Below are 12,100 nucleotides of genomic sequence, written 5' to 3' on the forward strand. Positions count from 1 at the left end.
CCTTTTAAATCAAATCTCTTCTGCACAAATTTGTGTTTTGAATCAACGGAGRAGTTCTGTTCATTCCTCTCGGAAACTTTCAATGTTTCAAAACGACGCTGCTTTATGTATTTATTTACTTATTTTTAAACAGACGTGCTGCAGATTCAAAACCGTCTCATGAAGCGGAGTCCTTCTGGCCAGGTGATTTTTGGAGAATTATTATTATTCAGAGGTTAGGAACGTTTTTTCTTTGCAAACATTAGCCAGGGCTCCTTCTCTTGTTTGCCTGTTTGTGTTTTAACTTCACGTTGGGAATAATCTCTGAGACACAGCTTCATAATATTTTACACTAATTTAAGACTGAAGTGTATTTTATTTGTATACTTGCCAGTATTTTGAAGTCTCCCTCCCAGGCTCCTGTCCTCTTTTGAAAGTCTCCCGAGACCCCTTTGATGCTCCCAGCCTGAAAGATCCCACACCCCAGAACGCAAGAGATTGTCTGAATTGGACAATTTCCCAGAACAAATTTGCTGGTTAAAGGGCTCTGTGTATGATGAAATACAGCTTAGTCCGCAGGGTCTTACCTTCAGTATTTTTGAATTGTTGACTTAGACAATATTAACCAGTATCGTGCTTGAAATATCCCTCTTTCTCCCGTAAGCGAGACCAAAAGACTTTGTTATGGTCAATAAAATCCYTCCTGGGGCCCGGTGCAGCTTTGCTTATCTAGTCCCAGGTTTTAACGGAGTTCAAGTCCAGAGTTTACAGTTGGATGGTGCCGTAAGTGGGGCTGTCTTGCCCAAAGATCTCATGCCGTTGGATCCTGCCCTGCACTGCATGGGACAAAACACCAAGCCGGCGGYTGTGGAGCATCCCGCCTCCGCGCGCCCCCCGAGCCGCCGCCGCCGGGCGCAGCACCCCGGGGACGCTCCGCTGGGGGGTTTCTGAGGCTGCCGCCCCCCGCCCGCGCTGGGAGCAGCCCCGGTGCCTGGCTCCGCGCCCGGCGCAGCAAGGACGGGTGGGGACGGGAGCCCGTGCAGAYGCGGGGACCGTGCACGCAAGAACCGGGTCAGGCCCTCAGCTGTACGTAGAGAGGAGGAAGGTTGTTTTGGTCTGGTTTGGAGCTTTTCATTCATTTCCTTTTTGCTCATCCAAAACTTYCAATAACCTTGCAAGTTGGAGTTAGCTTTTATTTTTCTGAAGCTAGACAACCAGACCTATCTGAGCGCTCGGGGAGTCCTGTGCCCACAGCGCAATGTCCCTGCCTGTAATCCCTCGCCGCATCCCTTGGCAGTGGTTTCTACCGAGCTATAATCCATTCCGCCTGCTGCTTGCGGGCCCCAGAGCTCTGCAGAGGACTAGAGAAACCTGCTGGGATTTTCCCCAGACTGCAGAAAACTCTGGACTAACTTTCCTGCAAGYACTTACTACCAAACAAGCCAGTTATAAATTTGTTTTTGAAGTGTATTCCCAGGGTCTGAGGTGTTGCGTTTCATCTGTGTTGCAGACATCACGTTACTGCAACCAATTAATTCAAAGCGGCCTCGTATTATGGCAGGGGAAAAGCTTAAAAATCAAATATTAAAGCATACTAGCTGACAAAACCRTATCGGAAAACAACATTTGGGCTCCATAAGCCTGACTCTGTTCTTACACGCATCATCAAAGGATTTAATCCTAATACATAAAACTTACCAGTGCCCTGTCTCCARCACGTGCCAGCAGTACGGGCTTTAGAAGAAAATGCTCAGGCAGGAAGCGTAAGTTGAACAAAGATCTGCTCTTGCAGGTGCTCAGCTTTCATCAATGCACATCACTCCTGCAAACCGGCATCCGCGGCGTTTCGGCAGGGAGGCGTCGCCTCCCCGCTCCCAGTCCCGCGGGGCGAAGCTCGGCCCCTGCAGCTCCGCGCTGCGTCCCTGCCCGCCTCTCGGAGCCACCGCGGCTGGCAGAGCCTTCCGGCGTTTTGAGGAGATCTGCGGCGTAAAACGGAAACGAGTAAAAAAAAAAAATTCAAAAAAAAAAAAATAAAATTCATCTTCATTTAGCCATTTCCAATTCACATTCATACTTTGATTGGAAAATGAAAACTTGTTTCCGATAGCCTATTTTCTTCTGTAGGGAAAAGTCTAGCAGTACTYCCTTTTGCTTTGACTAATGTCACTATTAAGTTTGAAAAAGATAAAAATTATGGTACGAACGCTTCTCTACCAGGGCATTTGGGAAGAGGAAAGTACCTGTGCGGGAGGGGGAGTGCTACCTTTAATTCAATATTATTGTCAGTAACATTTGATAAATCTTTGTTATATGTCATTTTAAGAGCAAGTTAAGGGGCCATGAGGCTATTAAAGCATAAAGCATATAAAATTATTTATGGAAATAACAAAGTCATCCTTTTGACCAAAGTTGCTTTAATATAACGCATTAACTCATAAAACCGTTTGTCTTTGCAAACGACGACATTTCTTTTCTATTAAGTCTTCGTTGTTYCTAACTTTCTTCAAGATTAAAGCTTGTTTGTTTGTAAATAATAAACAAAAACAGTGTAAAGGTTATTGCTTTGAAATGTGGCTCTTTTAGGTGACTGAGAGCATTTTTACCTATCACTTCGCATAAATGGTGAACCTATTACATTATATTACTTGAAAAATAAAATTCTACGAACAGAAGACCTGAGTTACGTTAACTTTCCTTGATCCTGGTGTAGCTGATTAGTAGCTGGCTGCACTGGGAAGTTCATTTAATGAAAACGTGCCACCGGTGCCGCCAGCTTCCCTTCCAGGCAGGCCTGGCCGCCGCGGCCGGAGCAGCCTGCAGCAACTGCAGCCCGAGCAAAGGCTCCCTTCAGGGAATTCCGCTGCTGCGGTTGCCTTCATCCTTCATTTTGCAACACTGGATTGCACCAAAGGTGGTAATACAATAAGCCTTCACTGTTATAGCAGAAAAATTAAATTTGCYGTTATTATGCCTTCACAGAAAGCCTCGTGGAAGAGCTGGCTTTTATTTGCATTAAGCAACTGTATTTCATATTTCATYGGTTAATACCAATGTCTTTAGAGGTCATCAAATTCAACAGTTAAAAAAAAATCTAAGAATTTACAGCGGTTAAATACAGCTAAATAATTAATGATGAAGAAATTGAACTTCCCATTGAGATTGGATTAGGAGCCAATGTGGGACACCACTGCTGTAGAGCTGGCTTCCCCAGGGAACCTCCCAGAAAAAAGGCAGACTCTTTATTGCTTTCCGTATCACTAATAAAATATGAAAGCAGACAATACAATAAGATTCTCATATCATATTAATGACCTTCAGAACGCAACCAGACCTGCAGCTCCCACCGAGCAATCTGCTAACAGAGTATAAAATYGTTAATATGATATGAAGGTCGCTAAGACAGTATAAAAATTAGTGTAACAACAGCAACTAACTTAGGCCTTTCGGCAGCAAGAACAACTAACCTGCCGCTGCGTTTTTGCAACCAGTGCGTGCGCCGAGCGCGGCATCAGCAACGTGGGAACTCGCCTCTGCGTGCCTTGAGCTCCCCTCGACTCCTCTGCTCCACACCCCGGGTACGAAGGGAGCCTCGTTCTGCCCCTCCACAACTCGGGGTGTAAAGACTGAAAAAGAGAAAAAGAGATTTCCTTCTGCAAAACTGAAACCGTCCTTCTAACAGTCTCCAACATGTTGACCAAGCACCTTGAGTTCCCTGGAGAGACCGTACTATGGTGATGTGAAATACGCTTCCAAAGGAGAAGACAGAAAGCTCTGAGAGATTTGCCACTGAGGAAAGCTTTGATTTAAGGAGATTTAGGGGAATAAAAGAACAGTTTATATATCTAACAGTTATGTATCAGTTTGTATATCTAATACAGCCAGGTATTTAAAAATGAAAATATTTCAAAATTATGTTAAAGATTTTTCTACTGAATAAAACTTATGTTTAGCTCTTGTTTTACTAGGTAAAGCATGAGCATTTCCATTAAAAAAAGTTCTGAAGAACTTTAAAATCAATAATTTTTTTTAAAGYGCTTCACTACTCCAGAGTAAGATAACTTTGCTTTGCACCACGTAAATAACGCTGCTAAAGTACTGTGGAGAATGGCAAGCGAGCATCTTGAAAACAGTCTTACAAGRTCTGTTTAAGAAGAAGATCCAGCTGGAATAGAAAATCCGCCTGTAATTCCCTACGTAAYCTTTAAGACTAAGGCCTCTTTTTTCAAGACTCTCCATTGGCCTCAAATTAAAGGCTGCYGGCAGAGGAGCACAAACTCCGTACATCTTTGTGAAACTTGGGCGTTAGCATCTCAACATCCGCTGTCACCATCTGCAGAACTGAGCTGGCCGTAGCAACAGAAACGCACGCAGCAGGTCGGACTGACCTTCCACGGAGCCCGGCTCTGTGAACCACAGGTGTCCCGAGGGCCCAAGGAAAAACACTGGATTGGGCAAAACCAACAAGATTTGGTAAGACTCTTCTTCCAGATGCTGCAGAACTCCTGTCTCCACTCAAATACTCACAGCGTCCTACGTGAGGCCTTCCACAATGTAGCTACTTGTTTCGTGAAGAATCATCTCGTTTTGTCGATTTGGGGCTTGCTGGCTTCATTTGACCCCTCTGAGAGTAACCAATCCTTAAGGGACTTTGATGAGGCACCTTGACAAAAATCTTTGGAAAATATTAAGTACAGCACTGCAGAGTGTTCCTGTCCTCGACTGGAGTTTTATGTGTTAGGACGRGGTAGGTGTAACCGGAGCGAGGACCTGACTGAAAGCCCTGGGGTCAATGGGATAGTCTCGAAACAGCAGGAACACATCGAATCAGGACTTTGTTTCTACAAACATCATAGCTTTTATAGAGGTCCTTTGGGGTTTGGTTTTTTTTAATCGTCAAGCTTTCTCCTGTGCGCTGCAATCATCCTTCAGCTGTGCAGTGCGCAAGGGGGGAGTCTCTTCTCCTGGAGACTCATTGCACTGAGTCAAAGCCCCTTTGTACGTATTTTATGTAGGAATTGATTGGTATTTAATTAACCTACACTTTATGCCATAGTCAATCCTTAATTAAATGCATCCTTAAGCATAGAATTTAGAGTGTTGCTAGAATGACTTTAAGTGCAGAAAGCTTTTTTATGTTCTCCCCATAAATGAGAAGCAAGGAATGAAGTAAATAGCTGCCTGAAAGAGGAAGTCTCTGCAGTCAAATGCAAAAATGTTTGAAGAGAGCYGCCCACCTCTAGGAGSAGGTTTCCAAACATTTCCTGCTGGATACGTGCATTTTCTGGAGGATGAGTCTAAAGCAGTATCAGTGCTTCAAGGGAGGGAAACCCTTTGACTTCCACGATCTCTTTGAAACCTCAAAGTACTGTGCAGCCTTTGAAAAACAAACTGCAATAAAAACCTACGAGGTATTACCAGAAAACTTTCTAACGTTAAGCAAAACTGCAGTGATCAATTCTAATACCTGAAGTAGCTAAATAAGTATTTTTYAAATAAAAATACCTACAAATGAACAGAAAATCTTCATTAGAAAATAATTGAAAGATACTTTCTCTATGCAAGCCTGCGCACGCTTTCTTAGCAAAATTCCATTCCCTTTTATTGGAAAACGCTGAACACGCTGACAAAGTTTAGAGTCAACCTACTTCCCATTGCCTTGYAATTCTCATCTTCTGCTGTTTATCTTAACTGCGCTCCCCAAACACACGTAAACAAGAGTAATACTCGCTGTAAACGTAGAAACGTGAACGCGTGTCCACACCTTACGCTCGGAGAGCTCCGCGGCTGGGAGGCAGCGCCCGCCGGAGCTCAGCGGCCACCTTCCCGCGTCCTGCTCGGAGATCGCTCCCGGCCGGAGGAGGCAGCTCGGCCGCCCAGACCCGACGGCCGGAGACACCTTTACGCGGCGCTGCTCCTCCCCTTGGCCTCCTCTCCCGGAGAGGACAGGACAGGACAGGACAGGACAGGACAGGAGAGGAGAGGAGAGGAGAGGCCCTCGACGCCACCAGCCCCGCTGCTCGTCCTCACCTCCGGGATGCACACACTCTTCCCTCACGCCTGCTCCTTCGGAGCTGCAGCAGATGCTCATCCCGGAGCATCCCGCCCTCTGACTGCTACAGGACGTGAGTTATCTGGGGATTAAAGTGATGAAGATTTTTGGGAAAATAAGTGAGGTGAAAACAATGACGATGAATTTTAATAAATTTTGAACAAGCGATCAAACGAACGATTTACAGATTTGGGCAAACACAGGCAGGGACACAAGCAGGATGAAAACTACAGGAGGCAAAGCACATTTAAATCGGCGCTGTTGATAAAGTTTACAGTTGTTCAGATGCAGTCATTTTCCAAATCTCATTTATTTTTCAGTACGAACGTTGCTCGTTGTACTGTGCAGTGAAAATAAACGAACTTCTCTGCCCTGCGATGCGGTGATGGGGCCCAGGGTTTCAAGGATTAGCATCTAAATGTTTCTTGGACAGAACCACCTCTTACAAAAAGTGAGATTTAAAGAGAAGTTTCTGCTGTTACAGCAGGGGCTGGATACGACCGCCTGATTCAGGGAGCAGTTTAACAYTAGAAAAACAGTAAGGTACGTACAYRTGTAAGTGCATTTTTGCTTTGAGTCTGTAAATCTGTGCCAGTCGGACCACGCTGGTCCAAAGGCCGGTCTGGTTCACACTTCCACAGGCAGGAGCAGAGGAAGGTGGTTCGGCCGGAGGTGCCGGGAGGTTTTAGCCGTGCCCGGCTGTTCCCGGCTCCCAGGGGACGTGGCCAAGCCGCATCTCAGCGCTGCTGCCAAAGACAAATGCTAATTTTTGCAAGAACTCAAAAACATGCTGATAAGCTGGCCTGACGAATCACAGGCTACGGGTACAAAAAGGGTCTGTAGCCCATGATGAAAGAGATGGAAACGATGGAAGAGCCCCATTAAAGCGTCGCAACCGTCCTTGGCCCAGTAACTAGGCTCAAGATGTTACTCAGAACGAAGCATCGAATTCTTTCAGTTAAAGACAGTGTCAAAAAAAGCACTTTTTTTCCTTCAATCTTCTGCCCCATTTGGAAGGATAAATCCACATATTACCTCTAACACAAATACCTTATTCAACCTAAATTTTTCTCCACCTTTAAGGCAAAGGCACAGCGGCCAACGCAGGGCTGTAGCAGATGTTGCCAGACGTGCCAAGCTCTTTTCTGTATTAAWAAAATAAAATAAAATAAAATACCGAAAAAGCAGAGGTGCAAAAGCAGCCTGGGGCCTGGGGAGGACGCCCACSACCCGCGGCTCAGGCGGCGCTCTGGCCCCTCGGGCGCTCAGGGAGCACCTGGGCGTTAGCCCGGGGCCAGTTCTGCTGCTACGGGCGAAAAAGGGGAAAGTTGAGCGCGACGTCACACACACGCGCCGGCGTCGCCGCGCCGGCCAGCCTGCCCTCGGCTTCCAGCCCGCTCGCGGGATTCGAGCCTGCTGACCGGGAGCAGCACGGACGCGTGATGGAGAACCCAGAAGAGTAAGGAACAGCTGCGAATATCTTTCATTGCTATATTTGCAAAGAGTGCTCGAAGTTTTCACTTAGGAAATTAAAATTTGCTTTTTTTTTTTTTTGCCATTTTATCTGGAATAAAAAACAATTTTCACACACTGTGCTTATTCTCCCCAGAACTTAGCTATAATAGAAAGAAAATGCAATTTGTATTTATATACAGCAATGTTACTCTTTTATCAATATAAGGATACACATGCACGTGCAAACCCTAAAACGTTCTAGTTCATACAGCCTTGACRGAGCCCCTTTTCCTAGCACCTGAACACCACACGGTAGTCAAACGAAAGATAACTCGGAGCCAGGCAATTTCATGAATGATCTATATCAACAACTCGGGCAGGCTGATGGAAATTATCCTTTTCAGAGGAATTTGAAGCAGCCCTATATAGTCCATCCCAGCCGATCTACACGATTTAAAAATTCCCGACGGGAAAAACCAACGGGTGACTAAAGCACAGCTAAGCACATACTGTAAAGCAATTAAGCCTTTTTTGTGCTGCAGTTGAGATTTCGTGACACTGGACATGCTAAAAGCAAAGAAACCATAACGCAGCAGCCCTAAGCTCTGTAAGCCCACCTAGAAGTTGGCTGGCCATCTTCATGCCACCCGGCCCCAGCAGCACCAACGTGCAGAGCCTTCTGCTGCCCCTCCTCTGCACGCACCAGAGGACTGAAAGCAGTGCGGCAACGTATGTTTTTAACGCTTGCAGTATTAAAGTCCTCAGCCCCCAGCCTAGACCGCATGTCGTCCATGCAGGCTTATTCTAGAAAACCTATACGAGCACAAGAGCTAAGCTACAGTCTGCTTTCTTCTCCAGGTACGGAGATGAGGTTTACGAAGCTGATGCAGAAGAAGAAATCCTGGATGAAGGAATAATGGGAAAAGTGATTAAAAGCACAAAAAAGGAACCAGGCGTTTTAGGAGCGTGCCGCAAGTCACCTGCTGCGGCTGGGTTTGATCGTCCCGAGGAGTTAAGAACACAACCGGAAACGACAGAGAAAGCGTGTATGTAATACATTAAAACCAGAGCTCACTATAGTCTGACAAAAAATGTAAAACTGGAATAGAGATGTACTAGAAAAAGAAAGCAGCTTAACTTTCGTAGAAACCAGGTCAGTACTATTGCAAAGCTCTCTGTGAATATCAATATATTTTGACCACGTAAGGTTAAATATATATGTGCAATTCATAAAACATCGGTATAAAATCATACCCCTCTCCTTACTTCACCAAACCCTTGTTTCATTCCAATCGCCTGGTATACAAAAAGAACCCCCAGCAACCTCTCCCTCTGTTTTGCAACCTTTTGGGGTGACTCACCTSCACGCAGTTAAAGCAGAGCCCCTCRAACTTACCTTGGCTGCAATGCTGATGCTTYATATAAATTGGGGTTTTCGTCCACAGCAATGACTTTAGCTCACTCATAACCTGCTTTTTATTACCATTGTAATAACGTGGAAAGCAATATAATTAGTCATTACAGACTCCAAGAATGGGCACAGCCAACTTAGTACAAATAAGCAGACACCCGCCTACCTTTCCGTGTCTCACCTTTCTCGCTCTCCCCAGTCTGCAGCAGCCACCTCCAACCGAATGGCTCGATAAAACAATGAATATCTCAGTTTAGATGGGGCACAGTCCATTTTTACAGCTGCTGAAAAGCAATGAATGTGATGGAAGGTGAGCAGGTGAGAGAAAGATTCAAAACACTGCTGAAAACCCGTGACAGTAACGTTGGGTTGTTCTGCCTCTTTCAGCTGAATTATTGGGAATATCTGTGGTGTAGAAAAAATGAAAGAGGMGCTGAGAGAGGAAGAGCTACATTAAAGAAAGGGCCCCAAATAGGATTTGTTTTGTTCTTGTATGAAATAATCATAGAGGTCATTTTTGYCTAGATTTTAAAGACTGAACTTCCATGAGTGAGCCTAAAACTACGTATGGCTGAGTGTTGGTCCAATAACCCTTGCAGCCACAGGCTCAGGAGTTCTCTTAGGAGCCTCCTCTGCTACTTGACAGGTTACTTTTGGGTTTCTTTACAGTTTTTTAGTCTGTTCACTCTGCTATATTAACATTTCTCCAATAAAAAAATCCTAATATTCTCTCAAATTCAGACATATTTTACAAAATGACAGTCAAGATACGATGGTAAAAGAAACCCAGTTATTTCCTCTTTTGAAAACRTTATCACTTTCCAGTCCTAGATTTGTTTTTTGGCGAGCTGCCACCAAAGTCCCTGATCAAGACCRACCTCCTATTTGCGAAACCTGAACATCCCAAGCGCAGACCACAGACGAGACATTTTCCTCTTTTCATTAATAAACAGGTACGTAGCTGATACAGMGCTTAGGTACTGCGTAGGGGAACAGTTTCCTGTAAAGCTGATCACAGTTTGCAGTAGACCTGCAAGCAGTCAATGGAAGGATTTTAAGCAAAACATAAGTGAGGTTTTAAAATTATAGATCAAACTTCTCCTCTGCCATGGAGAAGGTAATATCTTCTGAAGTCATTCCCATTCACTTCTCTTAAATTAGCACTGAAAACRTTAGCACTAACGGAAATCCCAGTCCTTTGCAAGAAACACCCAAGATGTCTTTTCAGGTATATAACACAARTAACAAAACATTGGAACTATGTGCAAGACAACCATGTGCAAATACGTGGAAATAACTATTTTCTTGTCCTACAACGTAACTAACATTGCACATATACATTTTTCTAAAATGAAATGTTTTAATCATCCAAAAATTCTAGCTGATTGCTTAAAAAAAAAAGGAAAAAAGGAATGGACAAGACGGCACTTTTGAAGACATGGGTCACTGACAGCCGTGGAGCGTCAGTTTGGGGAGGGGTGGCACAGCTGACTGCCTGAGCGCCCTTCCCGCTGCCTCTGAGCTCAAGGAGGGTCGGCACTGCAGCAGCCTCCTACGTACAAGCCAACGGCTGCTGCTGAAATTCTCTCCCCCTCCRCAGGCAGCTGATTTTTTGATCCGCGAGTCTCGTCAGGCTCATCACCATCTCAGRCGTGTTCAGAGTCTGTGCTTTTGTCGCTGTGGTAAACATTTTGCAACTGTCAAATACCTGATCTCTAGCAGTGAAAAGAGACCATTAAAATGTCTTGAGGCACATATCTCAGCAGTCACTATTTTCTGTAAATTAAAATAGCGTACTAAGGAACCTCCTGGATACCGTTGTAGGTTCCATAATACACACTCATTTCGGGGTATACTTTGTAATTTTCTTTGTACAGTAGAAGGAAAACAATCACTTGAATTTTAAGCCCGTGACAGCTCAAGTTTCAATATCTTGTTAAGTTCCTAATAGACTTTTMTTTTCTGGAATTAAAGATCTTAATAGCTGAGGAAATAGGAGAAAGAAAAGTTCTGGAAAAGGCCAATAAGGACGAGTCTGCGAGAAAACATTTTGTGCGTGTTGGTGGGATGCTCGCCCTGCCAGTACCAGTTCCAGGCCCACTCTTCACAGGTGAAGAAATGTAACTTGACCCATGCCGTAGGCTCGTGGGTGCAGCAGCGAGAGCAAGAAAGAATATTAACTTTACTACGCTCCCCATTTCACTGCAGCTTTCTCCCAGAAATGCCGCAAGGAAAATCTGAGGAAAYACCATTTAATTGAAATGTAAAGACTCCGAATAAATGAAATTATCTACCTTTATGAAGGGTTTGCTCATGCTGTGGTGTTGTCCGTTAAGCACTAACCRTATGCGGTTCGGTATGAGACGCGGAAGATTTAGACAGGATGCCCAACCAGCAGTGCAGGWAACTCGCAGGGACCTGCCCCAGGTTGCTGGTTTTGGGGAGACACCATGCCAACCTGGCCACCTCCGCTAACGGAGCTCGGCGATGAGAAGCACGTGCCAAGCAAAGACCTGCGTGCCCTTTGGGTTAACCTTCTGCTCGACAGGCAGCCTTCAGGCAGGACAGCGCTGGAGGAAGCGAGAAACACTCCTCGCCGACGGGACAGGGTTGGAAATACCTTAATCTGAGGGAGCGGCAGATGTGGTAGATGACTGGAGTCAGCTTCCCGCACTGAAAATCTTCAGAGGACAGAGACATTAGACATCTCTGAGCAGAAAAACTGGAGATAGACTTATTTTCACTTCATATGAAACCTCTGAGGACTACATTCTGCTGTAGGAGAAAAGTTGGGGGGGGGGAGGAAAATAGAATTGGTAAGGAAAGGCGAAGGAAATAAAATGTAGCAAAACATCAAAAGAAGTACGACAAAGATTTTGAAAGAAGATACAGTTGGCAGAAAGTCTCCAGGGCAAGGGCTTTGCTGGTGTTGATGTCTTCCTTCCCCAGTGGTCACTCGGAGGGAAGAGTGCTTCACATAGCTCCGGTGGCTTCAGGTAAGATACCAACTACAGGGCGTTCGATACTCTAATCTATGAAAAACGCTAGTCTTAAAAGCTGCAAAAAATATTATTGTCATCCACTCCTACAATTTGTGCACGAGAAAGTGAAGTAACTGCACTGCCACGAGCTACTTGCGGCCGACTCGTGGTTCCTCGGCGCTGGCTGCTCTCCCACCTCCCACCGAGCCGCTCTGCTCGTCCCAG

This window comes from Rhea americana, unplaced genomic scaffold, assembly GCF_003343005.1.
Source record: "Rhea americana isolate MKP2758 unplaced genomic scaffold, rheAme1 scaffold_125, whole genome shotgun sequence".
Taxonomy (NCBI): Eukaryota; Metazoa; Chordata; class Aves; order Rheiformes; family Rheidae; genus Rhea; species Rhea americana.